The sequence below is a fragment of the Rhynchophorus ferrugineus genome, unplaced genomic scaffold (genome assembly GCF_030347505.1).
Source record: "Rhynchophorus ferrugineus isolate W39M unplaced genomic scaffold, kcgeb_rfMv2 rfM1, whole genome shotgun sequence".
Classification (NCBI taxonomy): domain Eukaryota; kingdom Metazoa; phylum Arthropoda; class Insecta; order Coleoptera; family Curculionidae; genus Rhynchophorus; species Rhynchophorus ferrugineus.
In genome coordinates, this window is record NW_027472580.1 from 91,145,765 (window position 1) to 91,168,801 (window position 23,037).

The following is a 23,037-nucleotide window of genomic DNA, read 5'->3' on the forward strand; positions in this document are numbered from 1 at the left end:
ACAGAATGAGAAGTAAAGAAATAATAAAAAGCCTCAATATTCAATCAGTAGAATAGTACATAGAAAGGAGACAACTCAATGTTTAGTGATAATTTCAGTGCATGTCAAGAGAATATGGGAATCAATAACGAGGAGAAATATCAAGAAAGAAGAAGACTGAGTAGGGACGAAAAAATGGGAAAAAGTTATGTATGTAGCAAGAGAAAATAGTTACCAAACATAATACACCTGCTACAAAACGTATTTTTGATGCTACATAAAACACCTTTTGTTAAATTTACGATTTGCTTTTAGTTACATCCTCTGCTGTTAACAAGACACGAAAAAGCTCGTGAAAGGTTTTTATTTTAATTTAATTTATCGCCATAATAAAACGCGTACATTTAGTCACAACACGTGATGCACCATCATTTTTATTATCTAAACACATCAATCTATCGCTCCCCACACATGATATCCACCTCGCCCTCTTTCGGCGTTCACCGAAACCCGAAAAAAGGGGTAACGAAAATAAAATAGTGGCCGCCAATGGTGCGAGCACAATTAAATCTGGCTTTATTGCATCGAAAACAAACAAACTCTATCCGTCGAAAATAAACTTCCTACTATGGCGTACAAATAAAAATAAAATTACCTAACCGACTATTAAGGAATTCAACACAACCACTAAATTTTCTTTTATAAATAGACGGACTGGAGACGTCTTGTTTACTACGTCTATGGTCCTATGATGCCCTATCAATTAATGGTATTTATGGGCTGGATGTTTCACTGCACTACAAGACGTAATAAGACAGATTCATCATCTAGCATTAGTTTTATTTCCCTCGGTTTTTTGTCTACGGTCATAAGTCTCCGGTCTGGAGGCTTAGGTTTCTCTTCGTACCATAAACTATGTTACAGATGAAGTATGCAGAATGAAGAATGTTCGTCGTTAGTTTATATAAGTATGTAAGGGTCGTGATTTCGTTATTTTTGAGGGATTTTTTTAAATCAAGATATTATTGGTAATTAGAGCTTATACGTTACAATTATATGTTTACAAGGTGGATCGTTTTCCATTAAATTGGAAATTCTGTTTCAATTTCTAGTTATTCTATTAGCCAGATAATGTTATGTTAGCCATTTATCGAAAGCTGATAATGAGCAATTATTAACGGAAACTGTAGAATAAGACAGGCCAATATTAAAACAAAACAGGAACAAAGATTTCCATATACAACACTGATTATATATAGAGAAAAAAAAAATAACAACAAAAGATAAGTAAAAATAATATAATATAGAGAATTACCGACAGACTGACAATGTGACATCTACCTGAAGAGAGGAATGCATAATTAAAAAACATTTAATATTTATTTAGAAATAGAGAAAAATAAGCCCTTTTTTTGTTAAATAAAGTTTTTATATAAAAAAGAAATAAAATTAATCGTATGTATTTCGGATGAAAAATATTATGGTTAAAAGATGAAGATTTCTTAGTAAATTATATAAATATAATAATGGAGAAATTAACCACATAATTTGAAATAGGTGAACATCATTATGTAAGGTTTTTTTTTTGAAGATAATTTTAATAATTTTAGTAGGATAAATATAGGTGTGGTGTTTTGAAATTATTGATATTTTCCTGATTATCGGAATTTCATCTAGTTCACCGTGAAATTTCAGTATTAACCGCTTTTTTATACAAATATTTAATGTCCAGATGCTGATGAAAAATAACATGTTTATAATAATATGATTTGGCAGAGAAAGAAAATAAACACAAATGCAAAAATAATTCAAAGTATATACAGGATTGTTAACAACATGAAATCAAAAACATTGAAAATGCAAGCAGGACTAAAATTAAGGAAGATTAAACCAAGACGGTACTAATTATCAATGAAATAATAACAACATATCAATAGACAAAATAGAAGTACATATAGAGTACAAAAATATGGATGAAATAGAAATAACAGTACAGAGTTTTTGCAGAATAAAATCAAATCGATAGCAATGTGATTAGAATTCTAAATGTAATACCTCATCGAGCATACGTAAGTGGAATAATAATAATGGGAGTTAGGAAATGGAAACGAATACTAGAATGCGAAAGACTATGAGTTTGTACTTCGCTACAAACAACTAACTCTTTAACTAAAAGAAAAAATCAAGCAAGCCTAAATTGGGACATGTCGTTTATAATAATATGGCTATATAAATTAATATTGAAATTAAAAAATTGTGAGCCCTTCATATCTTGCTAGAACCAAATTGGTAAACCAGTGTCTCTATGTATTATATGAATTAAGAGCGACTCTTCACAATTTCTTATGTCTTCATAGTGTCAGAGTTTGTTTCATCAATCAAGTTTGTTATTGTCAGTAGCAGAATTTATATTGGTTTTTCAAAATATAACCGCTAAATATCCCTATATATGTATTCATAATTTTAAAGAGCATTGACAATTCTTCATAAAGTATTGTTATAAAAATGTTAATGTTTTTGTAAACATATTAATTTTGAGTTTTTATTTTACTATGTAATGTTTGCTTAAACAAACAATTTTATAAAATAGAGGTAAGATAAGATTTATTATTTATTGTATTAAGGATTATAGACTATTGGGTAGAGGAGACTTACACAAATGACTATTTTAAAAATTAATATTTTTCTTGTTACATGTCATTAATTTATTATCATAAAATTAATTTATTATTATTGCTCTCGTTCTACTTGCATAAATACACAAGCAGGACGTCAGTAGCAAAATTAATAATGGTTTTTCAAAATATAATCGCTAAATATACCTATACATGTATTCATATTTTTAAAGAGCATTGAAAATTATCCATAAAATATTGTTATAAAAATGTTAATGTTTTTGTAAACATATTCATTTTGATATATTATTATACTATGTAATGCTTACTTAAACAAAACAATTTTATAAAATAGAGATTGTATTAGAGATTATAGACTATTGGGTAGAGGAGACCTACACAAATGACTATTTTAAAAATTTATATTTTTCTTGTTAGATGTCATTAATGTATTATCATAAAATTAATTTATCACTATCATCACTCATCAATCACGACTTGTCACTAAACGAATTCATTTGCTGCAGTGTCATATGTCAAATACGTTACAAAAAATATACATATATATTCCACATATATAATATTCAAGAATAGGCACATAAAAGTTGAAATATATATTTTTTGATACTTGAAATAAATAATCGAAAAATATTGAAAAATGGTGTTTTCAGTGATTTATTTTTTTTTACAAAGTGTTAGACTAATTGTGAAATATAAAAATATTGAAAGAGAGCTTGTGAATGCCTTTTATCACATGCATGACGACTTTTGTATAATAAGTTCATTTTGACTGCATTTTTATTGCGTACACACAATACTGGGAAGAATTGGGTTAGGTGCAACCTATCATATTTGCACCCCATAAGTCCAAATAGGCTTTGTAATTAATATTGATAAGTAATTTTTTATATTAAGTCAAGTTGTGTTTCTGATCTGCACTGCTTTTAGCCTAATATGTACATATTCTAATGGATAATTTCCATTGAGTTTAATCTCCCTAATGATTTCTGTCTATGAATGATTTTAAACAGTAATTAGCGAGGGAGATAATAGATTATTCAAACATGTTATTAAAAATGCAAAAAATCATATTATATTCGATTATTATGATAAATTCGCTGATACATTTGAATGTAATTGTGATTTTGATTGTGAGTAAGGAAATCAAACCTTGAATATCAAACAAACTAATTATACACAGCACAATATTGGATTGCCATATAACGATCCATAATATAAAATAGAACTGTGTAAAACCGAGTGATAAATATATCGTAGAGGAATGAAACGTGAGATAATCACAGAGAGAGGACACGCACACACGTGAAACAACGAGCGACAACAATGTAATAACAAATCATTAGGGAGCGTAAAAAGCTGTGCCACAATAACGTTAAAACAGTAAATGACACTTATTCGAGCCGAGGTCCCATTAAACCAGCCGTAAACCATCGGCAGAGGAGAGTCTGCCTTAACGGACCTTTAAACTTCAATTTTCAGTCTTTTTCACCGTCGGTTTATGTGTGATTTCGTCCACGGAATCGTCATTAAACGGCTTGTAAAACTCGTCGAAAACGTCCAAGAACAGATATTAAATCTATATTTTATTGGAGGCCGACGAATTTGTTTTGGGAATAGGTTTACGAATTTCGGTATCGAATTGCCGACAGGCCATTGTCACGATAGGTGGTCAGATCGGGATGGTGTGTCGTTTGCGCCAACGAAGCATCTCTTACGAAACGTTAACGATTATTAACACAATTAACAGATGGTTATTGAAATATATAATGGGAGTCAATTAAGTTTAAGAGTCTTTTTCTGTAACTTCAAGATTTTATTATGAGAAATTGTTTCTATTATAGATTTAAAATATTGTCATACGTATTCATCCATATTCTTGACAAAATTAACAGCTATCTGAAACACAGATTGTACTGAAGATTGAGTTCGGCGGCTCGAGCTCAATTATAGCAACTGAAGATGTACCTTTCAAATACGTACTTATAAGATCTACTACATTCTTATTGGATGGATGAGAAGAGTATCAACTGCCTCGGTCCCCAGTCATATAATGCATTTTTTTAAATTTTATTTATTACATTGTTTCCAGTAGTTGGCAACTAACCTAAAATTTATGTTTAAAATAACTTAAATCTAGGTATTTATCTAGGAGAACCTATCGATCGGCCTTATCTTAATCTCTAATAATGTTGATGTACGAGGGTCACTATATTTATTTCGGGAATGGGAAAATATACAAATAGTTAAGCTGCGACTATATATGCATTGTTTTTTAAAGTACTCGCCACAATGATCGATAGCCTTTCGCATTCGCTTAAACCAATTTGCAAAGCATGTATTCCATTCCGAATGAGATATCTTCAAAACATTATTTTTGAACGCTTCAATAGTTTCTTCGGGCGATTGAAAATCGTAAACCACACAGTTTATTCTTCCCAGATGGGAACAAAAGAAGTCATTGGGTGCCAAATCAGGGCTGTACGGCCGATGAATCATCAATTCGATGTTTTGAGGGTTCAAATAATCCCTTGTTTTAGAGCTTGCATTGCCGTGATAAAGAACAATCCGGCGTCTCTCGTTTGTTTTCCTCGTTTCACCGAAGACTTCTGGCAAACAAATAGTTGTGTACCAATCAGAATTTACTATTCTACGATCCTCTAGAGCTGGCCTCAGACACTGTTGCCATATGACCAGTTTTCCCGAAGAAACAGGCCACCATTTTCTTTGAAGTGCGCGAACAACTTTTGTTGGATTTGGTTCATCTTGGAGCACCCATACAGGCGACTGCTGCTTAATTTCGGGCTCATACGAACATATCCATGATTCGTTACCTGTCACGAATTTATAAACGTCTTTTGAAGTACTGCGATTACATTTTATAAGTATTTCTTTGCACCAATCGACACGAGCCTTTTTTGAGCGATTGCCAAATTGTGTGGGATCCAACGCGAACATAACTTTCTCACATCTTATTGTTCAATATAAAATCGCATATATACTAATGGAACTAAGGCTTAGGGATGCCTCAATCTCCCAATAGGTGACATAACGATCTTGCTTAATCATTTTGCACACAGCATCGATGTTTGCTGGCACAACAGCCGATTTTGGACGACCTTCACGAAACTCGTCGGACAGCGAACTACGATTGAATTCACTGAAACAACGATACACGGTAGTTTTTTGATGGGGCTTTATCGCCAAAAGTCAAAATAAGTTGACTGATGCACTCTTGTTATGATAATCCACGTCGAAAATCGTAAAAAATCAACCATTTTTTCCCGAGACGAAACTTTCAACTAATTATAAAATAAACAAATAGCGTCCGTGCGACAAAATGTTCTGAGTACGTATATCGTCAAAAATGTCAAACTTTACAATGGAACCGTCAGATGGACTCACATGACAACAGTGTTACCAATTCCCGGAATATAAATAGTGACCATCGTATTAACGCTGTTGTTTCTTCTAATAAATGCACGTCACTATACTGCACGAGATCTTTCGAGTCAGTGTCCTATTCTGATGTTATCCAATAGTTTCCAATTCTTCAATTATTTCAGTTATCAGTTCAATTTCCAGTTATTCCAATCACTTCAATACTGACATCAAAATGAAGATACTCCTCGTTTCTCCTTACTCTTCTGGTGATTTCCCCAGTGACGGTTGGGATGTGAAGACTTCAGTGTCAGTAATCAGTACTGTAGTAACTGTATGCACCCACAATATTTCTTGTTCTGGAATAGAACGCAACAAGAGACCCGAATCCGCAACTAAAGCCACTCTAAATGAAAAAGATTTACATATTTCCCAATATCTAATCTATTTAACATTATCTACCAAAAGTATAACCTTGCCAGTCATTATAACAAAATCATTATATTCTTATACACACTATATGGCCTATAAAAATTATCTCTCAAGTCTAGGGAAACAAAATCTAGCAAATGAGCTGGATGTTGGAACCATTCGTTGTATAATACACTGCTTCTAGTGATTTGTTTATATGTGTGAACAGGAATATTATTTTGATGAACTTTTTTAGGAATTCTCGAATCATATTGGTTGAAAAATTTATAATAATTACCTCAGTTCATTGGTTTACTGATTTGGCAGTAATCCACTATCAAAATACTTTTTACATGGCAAGAAACTAATCGCATCTTCTCTAAGTCTCTTGTCCTTTTTCATGGAAACAAGTCCTTTTTACAGATTAAGTTTCGTTTTTGACATGACGCCTAATTATGGTAACCAAGATTTACTTGCTAGTTTCTATGGTATTAGGTGTTTTGCATGTAGTCCAATTATTTTCGCACTATAAAAAGACACTTATTGAGAAAAGTTTGTAGGAAATCCATTAGTTTCTACGACTTTTTCCATCTTTCTGGCAATATGCTTAAACCTTGTCTAAAAAAAATGTTGATTTGGTAGCGATCCATTTTCACATTTCTTTAACACTGATAATTAGATAACGCTACGTTTGATGAGCAGCACTTATCATTCGAACTGCAACAGTGTATCTATCACAACTTTTACAATAACAGTAGAAATCTGCAGTAAGATCATTCAGTTTTAACAGCTCATAATACAATTCAAAATAATGTAACTTTGAAGTGGCATATAAACTTCGGCAAACAGTTAAATTCAATCAACTTCCAATTACGAGTGTCAGCTAGATTTCCTGCAATTCATTGTCTGCGAACATTATTTTCCTCCTCTGCTGGCAAATCGGAGAGAACTAAATGAATAAGCTGGATACTGAAACAAGTCCTATTGACCTATTAACTTCATTTTACAGATCCGATGTTACAGTTATAATCTAAAAGGAAGTTTTGATGGTTTTTAATACAAATCCACTTTAAAATCGAGTAGTTGGGTCACATTGCTCATTACGATTGACCCAATTCTTATTTTTATAAAATTACACACAAACCTTTTTTGATCGCGTAATTTAATTATGGAGTTTTTATTTGGTTTTGTACAAATATATTGAGTGAACTAATAGTATACATAAAAGACAATAAATTAAGCTTTTAAATATTATATACGTGATGTGAATTAAAAAAAAATTAAGTAAGTAACGAAAGGAAGCTAAACCACTGGTGCAAAGCCCTTATGCCTTGTTCGGTAACCTTAAAAAAATCTCGGCAGTACTTGACGAACAGAAAAAATGGACAAACAGGAATAACACGTGGCTCAAGGTACCACCCGCATTCGCAAGCCCCATATGTTCGGCCACATGGTACCGAAACCGATTGAAGCACTTAGCTTGCGGTATCGAATCTCCAGCAAACTACCCTAATTTAACAAATACTCGCCTGTCGATTAGGTCCCAATTAATAAAAGCGAAAGGCGACTTTTAATCGAACGATATCCAGTCGGTCGAGGCCGCGTCCCGTTTGATCTCGCAGCCAGCCGCGAGATGATACCCAATAAAACTCGATGGATACAAATTAATGGACGTCGTTGACTTCCGAATAAACAATAAATATCGGCGATGCGTTCTGATGCGGTCGTAAAAGTTTCAGCGCTATCCGAGTTGGCAAAACGTTCGCTTCGGAAGCAAATCGACGACGTCGGTCGGGACCGACACAAGATCAAAACGGGCAGACAGTGGAACGAAAAAAACGGGCACAGATATCGAGGATGTGAATCAGATGTGCCCCTGGAAATTAGTTTAATTTAGAACGGTTCGTCTTTTCTTTCGGTGTTGTTTTTTTCTGTTTCGTTTTGTATCGAATTCGGGTTTGTAACTTTTAATGACTCGGTTTGTAATCCTTTCAAGACGAAAGATTTATCGTTTTGTAGAATGGTGATAGATAGTTCGAAAGAAAAACAAGAACATACCGAGTTTATTCAATATTGTCTTTTTTATTTAAACTTATGCAGTTTGGACGAAGTAAACATCTCCTAGAAACCGAAATATAATAAATTAGCATTATTGTTGTTGAAAAAGATGTATCTAATAGTTTGCCGACTAACCAACAATTTGTCTTCATAATAACTTAAATCTAGGTATTCTAGTGGTTGTCTAATGGTATAACATTTTATAAAGCTAATATTGTTTCTCTCCTAGTAGAGTAAAGAGAATAAATTAATAATTTTGTTGTTGAATAATATTTACCGAATAATTTGCCGACTAACTTTACCTTTATCAATTTATCTTTACAATCACTTAAATCTGGGTATGTTAGTGATCGCCCTGTGGTCGAAATTCGACCACAATTTATTAAGTTAATAATATTTCTCTCATCACTACATAGTATAAAACAAAGTCGCCTTTTCTGTCCCCATATCCCTATGTGCGCTTAAATCTTTAAAACTACGCAACGGATTTTGATGCGGTTTTTTTCAATAGATAGAGTGATTCAAGAGGAAGGTTTATATGTATAATACATGCATAATATACTAAGGCAACATTGCTAATTTTAGAGGTTTCTAACGTGATGTCGTAAATTAACCTATTTTTTTAGGCTTATTTAGCAATTAGCAAAAACGCTGCCTAATCCTACGAGTTAGATCAAATTAATGTACTACAGTATTGTACGCCATAAAAAGGTCTACAAAAAAGTCCGCGATGGTATATGTTTATCTTTTAGGGATAACCCACATTAACCATTTTTATTGTTTACTTTTTACGTGAGAAAATGGCTTATTTACGAAGCTATTTTAAGGAATACGGCGTTAATCCTTATCGAATTAAGTACCTTAAATACAGTGTGCAATTAATATAGATCAATATGGTTCCTTACAGCATGTAAATTAAACAAATATTTTCGGAGATATTACAAATTTAAAATTTGCGTTTAAAAATGTGTAATGTAATAAAAATTGTATGAATTTAGATATTCCAAAGATAGCAGGAAATCTTCATAGTAAGTATAGGAGAAGAGGAATTGTTTTACTCCAAATTTAATACGTGCCGGCCAAGGGCAGTAATGAATGAACCAAAAATACTGGATCGATTTTAATCATGTTTTCATTGAGTGACATAGGCATATATATTTTATGCCCATGCAAAGTCGGAGCGGGCCGCTATGTTTTTATATACAACGTTCATATTTTTTCTGTAGTGTATTTAATTTAGTATCAGCATTGCACCCGTGCGAAGCCGGGGCGGGTCGCTAGTAATATAGTAAAGAGAAAGGTAAAGTTAAATTTTTAACAAATAATCTGTATTAATAAGTGTAAATTACTACATCACTGATCATTATGACTAAAGTATCACCATTAAAATTATTTTCAGAACTGCAATAACTTCAGAGCATCACATAACATATTAGTATACATGATTTTTATTTACTTTTACTTTATAACGATAAACTTAGAATATTAAGTGACGTAATACATATTTGCATATTAATTGAAACAATCACGAGCACAATTAATGTATTTTTAATTCATTCAAAAAACTAATCACTTCTCTAAAATTATCTACATATTTTCATTCCTTCACGTATGTATCTATATAATTTTTGTATTTTATACCTATTTTATTTCTAAGATATATATTGAAAAACAATAAATTTAATAAAAATCCAGGCTTATTTGATAGTAGTATAATCTATTTACCTACATTTTTAAAATTGCATCTTCCTTTGTTTATTTATTCCACTATTCAATCTTCAAAAGAGTAGCTGTCATATTTATTCTTTCCTGTCAGCAAATTTATTTCTTTCCAAATATCATTTTATATGTTATACCGGAATCTGATAATTACAAATAGCTCATCTTTAATCGAATAGCATCGTATTCCTTTTTATTGGAATTTACTTATTTGTAGGGCATATTATACAAGAATTTAACCAACAAGCGTGTCCGGCTCTGGTGTTATCCAAGAGTTGTACTACTTCGATATTGAGACGAGTGTCAGTCGGTATCTGAAGGTCTCGGTGTAAATAATGAGTCCTGTAGTATTTGTGTGCACCTAGAGTGCTTCTCAGAACTTTGTTCTGGAAAACTTGCATTGTATTTATATTATTTTCTGTGGAACATCCCTATAACTGAATCCCATATGTCCATATAGGTTTCAATACTTGTCTGTGTAGTAGCAATTTATTATGTACTGATAATTTCTTTCTTTACCTTAATCAATACATTTTCCTATATTTTAACTTCAGTTCTATTCTTGTCCTTTTGCGTGTTCCTTCCATTAACAAGAATAACAGTGTGCCTTTTATATTTCAGGACTTTTTAGAATATTTCCATAAATATTTTCAATATACTTTTACGTTCAATAGAATTGTAGGAATGTTCGTCGAGTCGGTCAATCGGTCGAAATGTGTGGCTGCCGCGGCGATTATTTATCAGAACACTCACTACTATTTTTGGAAGGAATTTGCACGGGAACTAAAAACACTGGTTGAATCAAAGTTGTTTATTCTAACTTACGATTGATACATGTGGTCGATGGGATAATTGACAGGATATTAGGTTAAGGTGAAGGAAGTACGGTAGCGCTGTGGAAGTGGTACTGTTACAGGGGGACGGTGATAAGAAAAAAGAGCGAGACGTCGTCGTGATGGCCTTTTATACTCCAGAACTGCATGGTACCAATCCACCGGCGTTGCCAACCTTTGTAGTTGTTGATGGTGAATTGGTGGTGGCCTAAAGGGTCGTGGCGGTCGCCACAGAATCAACTTTCGAAGATACTATATTCTTTGTTTTACTGAGGTACCTCCATCTAGAGTTGGGCAATATTTGAATTGCATTCGATATTTCTCGTAGATAGAACAATCTTACATGGTATCACTTGTACTTTTTGTTTGATATTTTAAATTCACGTCTTAAAATATTTTATTTTTTCTTTCTGGGGCTTGGTTTGCATGATCAGTTTACAAGGAAAGAGTGCAAAATCTGACCGGGATTAAAATCTCATCAGTGACTAGGCTAATATTCTCGGATGATGCTGAACACCATGATTCGAAGAACCTGTTAAGCAACAACAAGCAATAAGCTACAATAAGCAGTAATAACTGCAGCAATAAGCTATAACGAAGTAGATCTAGACCAGAACACGCAGTTAACAGAAAGGACATACTAAAATAACTTTCACTTGGTTTCAAAAAGTGTAAACTCATACTTGTTTAATTTTCAAAATAAAACAAATAGTTAATTCATATCTATGTCAATTTTACCAAAGAGAGATATCCTTTGTTTATTTGGCCCAAAACCCAACTTCTCCACTCTTACCTTGGCTGCAAGTACATACATACCGATGTCTCTAAATCTCGCAGAGAGCTTGGCAGCGCATTTGTGGTAAACAACCGGTCATTCCGTTTCAAGCTCTCTGAACAGGATTCAGTACAGACTGCTGAACTTTTCACGATATTCAAAGTTTTATCCTACATCACAATGCGATCCCTCAAAGAATGGCTAATCCTTACTAATTCCAGAAATGCACTCGACTGTTTCCTGGAATTGAAGTTCAACCATCTTGTGGTCACCGACTCACTGTCAATTATCTGTACCCCCTAGCTACAGGACAAGTTTACTGTGGATAAATACGTTATCCCATTCGTTTTCTGTTTCACCAAGAGCAAGGTACAACGTCATTGGGCCCATGAGGCCAACCACAGTAGGCTCTTTGAGGCTAAAGCTGGTATTTTTTCTCCTATCTTCGCGTTCCTTCCCTTCGTTATCATGACATAACTTTGAGTCGACTGATATTGGGTCATCGTCGTTTCTCGCATGGACATTTGATGACTTCGAGCCCGTCTGCTCACTGTGAGTTTTGTCACCATACCCTCATTTCAGTCTACCACATACTGAACGACTGTCCACGGCTGGTCTAGATTAGAGCTATGTATAAGCTGCAAAATTTTAGTAATGCATAAAAAATACTGGCAGATTCCTACGATCTCTACGAGAAAATCCATAGAATCTAGCCTATGCTAAGATAAGGGTCACTGACCATATAACCATTACCACTTCGGTATGGGTGCTAATGTGTGCTCTCTGGATAGAGCCTCTACGTCGTTATGGCTGTGTTTACACATCATTTATACTTTTAACCCCACCCCTCTCTCCTTGTGTTATCAATTTTATTTTATTTATTAACTGATTATTTTATATATACGCTTTATGTCTGTCCCCGGCCACTTCATATCCACACCGTACTGATTGGTTGTATAGTCGGGAAGTGGTGACATCCGTCAAAGTGAAAAAACGTAAATTTTTAAATATTTATGTTATTTATTATTCGATTTAAAACAATTTAAGGGAGTCAATATATAAAATTTTTATTGATAAACTTAAAATCCATCAATTTATAAAACTTTATAAACTATATTATGACCTATACATCATATAGATCACATTTTTCTAGTATAAAGTTGGTCATATACATACCGAAGCCATATATCAATTTTATAGCTTTTTATTAGAATAATACACTTTAGATAACAGCTAATAAAGAAATCGAATCTATTCCCGGCCACTCCAATTTCAATTTTTCAAATTATATAATTATTCTGAAAGCTCTTTTACGACCGTATCGCATACACGCATTTTCATTTTCGCATTTATTTTTTATCATTTTTTTTCTCTCTATCGACGACGATGGTGACGACTAGAGGAGGAACGCCGTTCGTTCCCGTCATCCGGGGAAGACGTTTGGAGTTCTAGGGGTTCGACGACCGGACGTACGGGGAGATATTGAAATTAAATCCTACACGGGGGAATTTTTATGATTCGAACATATGAGATGGTTTTCAGAAAGAGAGAGCGATTTCGAGTTTATTTTTATAGTGCAAAATGGTCTCGATAAGGATTTTTAGTTAAAGTTTTATGGGTGTTTTTATAGGGGGAATGTATACGAGAAGAGATGGTAAGCAGCCGGTTATGTTTGCCGAAAAAATACGTATTAGATTACTCTGAGATATTAAATGTGTTAATATCGTTGGGAAATGTTTTTCCCGTTACAACGTAACGATATTCCTTAATAAATATATAAATACATTAGCTGGATGTTTCTGAACATATTGTCTATAAAGTGGGTTAAAATCCTTTGATATTTTGATAATAATGAACGAAGGGTTTTTCACGGTTAATGTAAAAAAGTCTCTGGATATGATCTAATAACTGGAAAAATTCTACAAGAACTCTCAGAAAAAGCAAAAAAAACTAATATTATTAATACCTAGGGCAAAATTAGTTGTGATTAAAAAGAAATCATTTCCCTCTGCTTTAGTCTTTAGTATATATATATATATATATATATATATATATATATATATATATATATATATATATATATATATATAAAGAGTATAAACGGTAAAGTATATTATACCGGTAAAGCTAATCATTGTTTTGATAAAAGCTGTGGTGATTCTGCTATTACTCATTTAGCAACAATTAATAATTACCATAATCCTTAGCTACTATATTTTATTTATGCATTCATATATAATACACGTATAATACGTATTTAATTACAATACATATTATACGTATAACTAATTCTAAATACGTATTAAATTATGGTTACGTATATACCTGAAGTTTAACGGTAGAAACTTATTTAAAAAGTAATTTTGAACAACAGTGTATTAATGTTACAGAAAAAAGCAAAAATCAGATATGTCAAACCAGAGTATTCAACATATTAAATATATTAATTAATATTTATGATAGTCATTGACTCAGAAGATAAATTAATAACTATAGCGAAAAAGAAATATTATATAAAGATTTGCAAGAAAATAAATTAAAGAAGTTTCTTGAGGAGCTAAATGTTTTGACCAAATATATTGGAAATTCAGACTAATCTATAAACTCCAAGTATTTTTCACATATCTATTTGAGATATTACATTATGTTTTATACGTATATATATTATGTCTTATAGATTTTAAGGTAATTTCAGTTTTTCCTAACAGGTGGCTTTAAAATTGCATATATTTCTAGTAATACCTGTTAAGTGAAGGCATACTGTAGCGCGTAAAATATTCTGAATCCAATGATGGCGTCATTAGTTTACTGAATCAAAATATATTGCGTTTTTTGAAAGTGGAGATTCCAGAGAGTCATTTTATATATTTTAACTTTCGAATAAGGAAAAATACAGCTCAAGATCCAAAAATATGTCATGGTTCTTGTGGTGATGAGTGCTTAAATGAACCTTCAATGTGGTGATTGTTGTTAGTGGTGATGTTACTAGAACTTTGACATTAGAGATGAGCATCATCGTGAGCATAACTCTTGGAAACACTAGTAATAAGAGGTTAACACTCTAACCTATAAGCTATTCTGGCTTTATAATAAACTGTAGTTTTTAGATGTACTATAGTGTTCAAATAAATTATATTTCATTATTTTATTTAGATAGAATTTTGTTATATGTCATAGAAAAATAAACTAAAACTCAGAGTAAATGTGGCAACATTGCGACATTTTGACGTCATAAATTTAGATGACGTATGTACAAAAACACTTTAAATAGACTATACCTATAAATGTTTCCTTAAACCATTTAAGGGGCTGAGTTTAAAGCTATGTATTGTCCGACAGTTGTGTGAAAGAAGCCATGGTCGAAACTCCCAAACTTGTAAAAGAAATAATGGTGTAAATAAATTGTTAAACGAATTTGATGTTCAACTTGTCCAAACGATGAATTCAACTATCTATTTTGAACAGCTAATGTGACTGAAACAGCTCCCAAAAGTTGAACAGAGAGCAATAACAAATCAATGATAAAAGCGTTGGCTTCCATAATTACACCACTAGGCCACAAGCATTTTTAGTTACTTGAAATACAAACACAAGCAACTTGAACACAAAAATTGACAATTTTTTTTAACCGACTTTGAAATAGGAGGAGGTTCTATGTTCGACTGTATAACTTTTAAAATGTATGTCGATTTCTTCGTCGAATATAGGCCAATTTTCAAATTTCACTTGAGTGTGCACTTCCGAGGTTGTCTAGTTAGAACCAGATAAGGACGTGTTGTGGGGAAGGGGAGGAAACGGAGGGAAATTCTCAAATTTCAAAAGCACGTACAAATTTTTTACCGATTTTTTATCTAAAATAATCAGATATTTGTGTATAATGTTATGCTCAGCTGATTTGACGGAAAATCGGAAGTCATTCAGTGCAAAAGCCATTCAGTTTGCCTTTTAAGGACTAACCATAGCATATAAGACCTCGTAGAAATATTGTAGACCACTGCTTCTATGGTGTAATGGTTGGAGCCTTCTGCTCCCAAACGGAGGTCGCAGGTTTGATTCCCGGCGGGGACAATAACTTCTTATTTTTGTTTGCTTAGAACATTTGTCGAATCACCTGGGCTAAGTAGCGGACCCCGGGGTCTGAAACGCTCCTTATTTTCAATCATTATTCCATTATTCCCATTTTTCCTCATAGGGGCTGCAGCTTTAATATTAAGTAAAATAACTGCGTAATAAAAATACTTCATCGCCCAAACAATATAAAATAATATTATAATTTTGTGACATATAAAAAATTAAATTACGGACCAAACGAATGTAATTAATATAACTGTCTGGATTCAGCCAACTATTGGTCACCACCTATTGGTAATAGTTAAAATAATATTGTAAAGTGATAAATAGGTTTAGGTAGGTATTAAGCTAAATAGCGTGTATATAGTAGAATTTAAAATACGTGTAGTAGATAGGCTAAATAAGGGTTTTGGTTATTTTTATTTAGTTATCACAACGATTATTAGGTACATATGTTATTTTAACGTTTTTTTAATGTTTTTTTGTGTTAAAGTTTGATTATTTTGAATTTTCACTGAGTTCCTTATATATTTTTTGAGGTCGATTCAATATATTTGGTAAAAATGTTTCTTAAATTTATCTCCCAGACTTCTCAAAAGTTATGTAGTTGTGGTAAAAGATCTCAGATTAAAACGACTAAACTATCGTTTATTAATTTTTGTAATTTATATGAAAAAATTTCAGTGTCAATGTATCTTTTTTCCACTGCTGGTGGAAAATGACTCAATCATGAGAATTAAATTATATCCGAAGTTAAATTCTACCAAACCTATATTTCATAAACCATCAGTACTTATTCACGTTATTGTTATTACCCAAAATATTATTACCCCGGTATAAATTACCATGTAGAGAAAACTGGAACCGTAATTATGCGCGTACGCATCTTATATAGCCGGCTGATTCGAACATATATATACATCTCCGCCAGTGCCCACATTATAACCTCGTTCGCATTGTCAATATCATTATCCAATCAGAGATGTCGCTACGGACAACATAATTGCCGTGTTACCGGCAATTTACTGGTGATTAGTCCTGTTCCAGTCTTATACTCGTTTCAGCTGCGAGATATAGCCGTGCTGCGTACTCCGCCGGTTACCTTAGAGGCACAATTATGCCGACGCAGTTGTGGGCCCGGTGGTACTGCTACGCCCCCCTGTTCTCCGGTATCGCTATATTGTTCGGCAATGATACGGTTTCGTATCGTTTAATGGAAAAATTATGGTGATGGTCTGGATACGCCACCCACTATTATTGACGTTGATGGAGTTTGCCTGATAACATTATTTGTCTCCTGTATATAGTAAGTGATAATTCAAAACCTAAAATTGTACGTATAAATCAAGATAAGAGATTATTATGGCATTTATTTTTAATGGAATGCTCTATTACCTATTTATTTTGTACATATTGTTTGTTATTATTTTTGTTATTCTATTTTCATTTCATCCACAAGGGGTTAGCTGCATCTCCTTCACACTATACCAACTATTGAGTATATAATGTGCGATTGTTTTTAATACTTTGTTTATTATTTCATCATGAAAGACCTTCAGTTGTACCAGGGTTGTTACTTGTTTTAATATATTATTTATTTATATAACTAGGAACTAGGTATATAACTAGGAGGACCCATCGTCTCTAGTGAAATAATATTTATACATGTCACTGCTGTATTTTTTATTATATGTACCTCACTACACAACACTACACAAGATGGTTTCATTTTAAGTCTGTGTCTGTTCTGGTGGTATCCAAAAGCTGCAATACTTCAATATTCTCATGAGAATGGAGTCTATCATCATGCCCCCTGCAATTCTCTTGATTTCTTCACTGACTGTGGGTATCTGAAGGTTTCGATATAGGTAATCAGTCCTATAGTATTTGGGTGCGCCCACAATACCTCTCAGGACTTTGTTCTGAAATTTTTTAATTTTATTTATGTTACTCTTTGCAGAACATCCCCATAAGATTTGCATCAAGATTCACTCCAAGATATTTAGCGTTGTTGCTATATGGAATGATTGTATTATTTAATGTTATTGGTGCTAGTACGTTCTGTTTTTAGGTGAACTGCACATGTACAGATTTAATTTCATTAATTCTTATTTTCCAAGCTTGCGTCCAATTATTTATATTGTCACTTGATTGTTGTAATTTTCATGAGGCTTCTTCACTATTGTCTCCGACAGCTATAATGGCATTATGATCAGCAAATGTAGCCGTCGTAATATTCTTCATTTGTGGTATATCACAAGTGTAGAGTAGAAAAAGCATTGGCCCCAGTACACTTCCTTGTGTTTTTTTTTATAAGCAAAATTATAAGTATCCATATAATGAACGGGATTCGAACCCGCAATTATATCATACCCTTCTAAAAATAGGAGCACTAGCACTAGTAATAGCATTGTACTAGTTCTATAACAAATATAAATAAAACATTTTTAACAAACAATTTGTACCGACCTCGTAAAATAAATATAGAACTTACTAAAAATAAAAAATAATCAAACTTACATATTTAACACAAAAAAATATTTTAAAATAAAATATTTATATAATAATCGTTGTAATAAGTAATTAAAAATAAACAAAACTTAGTTCTATAGCAAATGTAAATAAAACATTTTTAACAAACAATTTGAACCGACTTCGTAAAATAACTATAGAACTTACTAAAAATAAAAAATAATCAAACTTACATTTTTAACACAAAAAAAACATTTTAAAATAAAATATTTATATAATAATCGTTGTAATAAGTAATTAAAAATAAACAAAACCTTATTTAACCTATATGTTTTTTATATTGTACTATACATACACTATTTAGCTTAATACCTATCTAAACCTATATCTGTATTTAAAATATTAATTTAACTTCTATCAACTGATTATTATAAAGTCGCTACCGAGCAACAAATTAGATTCGTTTGGTACCTAATTTAATTTTAAGTACCCAGCCGAACTAAAACAGTTATATTAATTTAGAAATATTATATTAGTATTTATATGATTTGTATTTTGATGTCTTTTATTGGAAATTATATTATTGATTTTGTATTGTTTGGGCTTAGATATTGTTTGAAAAGTTGTAAATTGGGGTAATTGACTTGATGATATATACATCCCTGTTGCTATTTAAAGATATATTGTAGATATATTACTCTAATGAAGAGTACAACATTTACTTCAAATAGATAAATACTAGGAATGTTTTCATACAACATTAAATATTACATTCCTATAATAATAGAATCGTTGTTGAATTTAGAGAAAGAGGAAGCCAGCAAGAAGACGTACATGCTGCATTCCCTATAAGTTATAAGTATATTATACGTTTTTAATATATTTTCAATGAAAATAACTTTGTTTTTGCTTCTAGATGGTTTCTAAGCTATGTCCCGAAGCTTCACCAAAGAGCTGTACTCGGGCCTTGAATAATGTTATCCTTCTTTTTTTCAGAATTTCTTTATTTTCAATGAGCTTAATAAATGTATCTTGCGTATTTTACATACAAGGTACTTTCACCATAAATCCACTGTAATATGCACAAACGTATATAAGCTATTGTAATTTGCGTCAATAAATATATTGGAATACTTTTTGAATAACTTTAAAAACTGTCTGTAAACAGTGCCTTTGAATACTTTTAATACTTTCCCTCTCCACATTTTCTTGTAATAAGAATCCCAAGTACATGAATGTTCGACTTACCCTAATGCGAATATATACCGAATGACATGTCTATTGTTGGGTTTCTAATGGTTCTGTCTGTTTCTTCGTTTGGTACTTATACATCATAATATATTTCATAGCTCATTCAACTTCCATAAGTGCTCCAATGGTGGTGAACAGCAAAGACAGTCGAATACGTAAAGAAATAAAAACAACAATAATGCCTTATTTCAAATCAAAGTCGGTGCAAACCTTCTTCGACTAGGAAATTCATCCAATTTCAAAACCCACTGGATTCCCCAATCTCTCACAAACCATTTAGTTCCTACATAGTAACAGATAACGCTGCATTCACCCTCAAACTCCAAGAACAGCTAAATAAAACTTTCAAGTGGATGAAATTTAAGAAGCCAAATCAATCCATTAAAAATCCTTACCGGAACCACCTGGTTAAAAAGTTCCCATTTCGAGACAACAGAAAGGTACACTCTTTGGACTTTGTTATATTTCGAGTGCCGTCTTAGATGCAGATGCTTAGCAGATTAAATTCCGTAAGCCACTACGAAGACTTACGGTTTATCGAGAACACTGTTCCCTTTTCTGGGTAGATCAGGTAAACTACCAGTTCCAAAATTATTGTTCATTTCAAATTTTATTGTTATTTTTATTAAGTTTATTTAAAATCCTTGTATCTCTGCTGCTTTGTCTTTTATATGATTCTGTGTATGGTTTGCCGGCATTCTGAATTCTGAATTCGCCATGGCATATAGGAAGTAACAAAATACATCGAGAAACAGAAGTGCCATTAGTCTCATAAGAAAGTTATAAGGGAACTAACAGAACCACAAGAAGCGTTTTGCACCGAGCATTTCGCGTCTTAAAATCGAGAACGCCGAAATCCCATGGTCAGAAGAATCCACCTATCTCGGTCTTGTCTTCGATCGCAAATTTAGGTGGAATTCCCACATTCAAAAGTCCCTCCATAAAGGTCAAGGTATTGTTAATTTGCTGTTCCCGCTTATCAACAGAGCCAGCAGGCTTCCTCTATCTATAAAATCTCTCCTGTACAAGATGCTGGTTCGATCAGTCGTTCTATACGGCTCCAGTGTCTATCTAAAATACGTCTCCCCTAACCAGGTGGAACGTCTCCAAGTGTTTCAAAACAAAATTCTCAGGAGAATTATCAATGCCCCATGGTTCGTCAGGAACAATCAAATTCATAGAGAAACAGATGTCCCCCAAGTTCACGATTTTATATCCGAGGTTTATTCGAGATATTTCTCCACTCTTCGTCCCTCGGACAGATCCTTTCAGATCTGCTTCAGTAACGCCATGTTGCAGAACTTGCAATAGTATATTTATTAGTGATTAAGAAATGTCTTCATGTCTTTTCTACGAAGTGCTAGTGCGAAATACTCTGAAAGACTATTAGTGCATCCTAATGCACTCGCCAAACAGTTAAATGTGCACGATGACAGTGAAGTGTGTAGGCTCAAATGCAAACTACCATACGAACTGGTTAATACACACATAGAGTGACATTTTATAATTTCTAGAATAATTTAGAATAGTCATTAGAATAAGTTAGGATAGATTTTAAAATAAGTTAGAATAGTATCTAGAATAAGATTTAGATTATAAATTGTACAGCAGATCACTTACTGGAGTGATCTTCTACCTATAAGGATGGTTATATTATATAAAGGAAACCAAGCAATAATACTTATTGCCCACGGGCAGATTATTGACTTTCCAAGACTTACATAACCCATTCTTTGGGTTTGGGTTGATAATCCCGATTACAATTGTTAAATTGTATATTATCCTATAAGTCCGATTAAGAATCATATAAATAACAAGCATACTCTTTCTTTATCTAATACATTCCATCTTAAACCCAGTTTAAACATGTATAAGTGTATTTCAGTTGCGATTTAATACGTCATATAATCTTAAACTCAACTCTGCAGTCTTTGTTGGAGTTATTTTATACCAATAAAATTCAGTTCAGAGATACAACATTTTATAGTTACAGTTAAAAAAAAATAAAATTACGGTTATTTTTAGTATCAGGTCTACGTAATACAGCAGGAACTTTGAGTCCGCCGGTCTACCGCCGCCGTCTTTCGGTCCGGTTATTTTCTTCGGCCAGGACTCCGAAACCCGAAAGGAAATTAACTAAATAAAAGCGGCTTAAAAGCCAGAATCATCGTCGCACTTAGCAGAAATTAAAACTTCTCCACGACGAATTTTAATTAATTCTCGACGGCCCCGTCGATACCCGGTCCCGGTCCCGCGCTCCCGGTTTTCCCGGAACGAACTTTTTCGAAAAATTCTCCAACTTTTTCTTCGGCGTTTTTATTATTTTTAATTCCCGGCCGTCGTAAAGGAAGGAGGCAAGATCAAAGGGTCCCTTTCTAATATAACGAGATTTCCGTTCGTACTAATTATAGATATAAAAATTTGCGCTAGTCGCAAATTTCCGCGGGCCCCTCTCCTGTCCCTCCATCCTCCTCGTTGTAATGGATGTTTTCTTCTCGATTTTCTTTTTCGGCTTCTAAAACGTTTAAATAACTGAATAATGTGTTCGCGAGTCTAAATGGTTCGACAATTTTCTTCTCTCTTCTTGCCTTGATAAATATAAGTGGCTAAATTATTTACTAATTAATCTGAATTTAATTATAATTTTCCTGCTCCCTTCTTAACTTGTTGACTAACCTTGATTTTGATCGTAATAATTCTTATTATTAAAATATATAATTTAATTATTTATAATAAATGTATGATAGTTTGCTAATGTTTCGATATTGACTATAAGGACCATAAACTATTATTAGTATTTTTTTTCAATTTATCAATAAAATTTTTTCAATATATCCAAACTTTTCTACCATTTGCATGTTGTTGGAGCGTTTGAAAATGGTGTCTTGTGTTACTTCCAACAATTTTGCATATATTTCTTGCATTTTGCATTCATCATCATCAAGTAATGCCTTCAAATCTTCGTCTTCAAATTTTTTTTGGCTGTCCAGAACGCTTTTGTCTTCAGTGCCAAAATCAGCAAAAATCTCGAACCCGATATTCACACGTTGAAATCGATGAAACATGAAGAATTTAACGACCTTCGGCAGTCTTTTTCTTGAAAAGTAAAACTTCACGAACGCAATGAAAACCTTCTTTGTTCACATTTCGATGAAATGACCCACTGAAAATGAAAGCCTACCAGTGAGGCTTCAACATAAAGTTTGACCATATGCACTGAAAGATTCCGCTTCTATGTCGATGTAGAATTTTCTTCTAGAGTAATCCATGAGTTTTTGAATTTCCTAGTAGATACATTTTTAATCGTCAGTTACAATACACTAGCGAAATTACACTTCATCTGGCATAAATAAGCATTTGCTTGTGATAGTGCATATTCACTTTTTTTTCTGGTTTCACGATACTAGCATAATTTTTTTATACAATTTATCAAAATAGTGTAGTTTCCGCTTTT

General features: G+C 32.7%; 1 long non-coding RNA gene across 2 annotated transcripts in view; it reads left to right on the forward strand.

Moving 5' to 3' along the window:
- The first annotated feature begins 16,821 nt into the window (after nt 1–16,821).
- LOC143201221 (uncharacterized) overlaps nt 16,822–23,037 on the forward strand; it is a 125,669-nt gene continuing 119,453 nt past the window's right edge. The window contains exons 1-3 of one of the 2 annotated variants that reach the window (XR_013006916.1): nt 16,822–17,166; nt 19,138–19,191; nt 19,249–19,411. This is a non-coding gene — a long non-coding RNA (uncharacterized LOC143201221). Of the gene's footprint in view, nt 17,167–19,137; nt 19,192–19,248; nt 19,412–23,037 lie in introns of those variants that run through there. The other variant, XR_013006915.1, reaches the window with a different exon arrangement.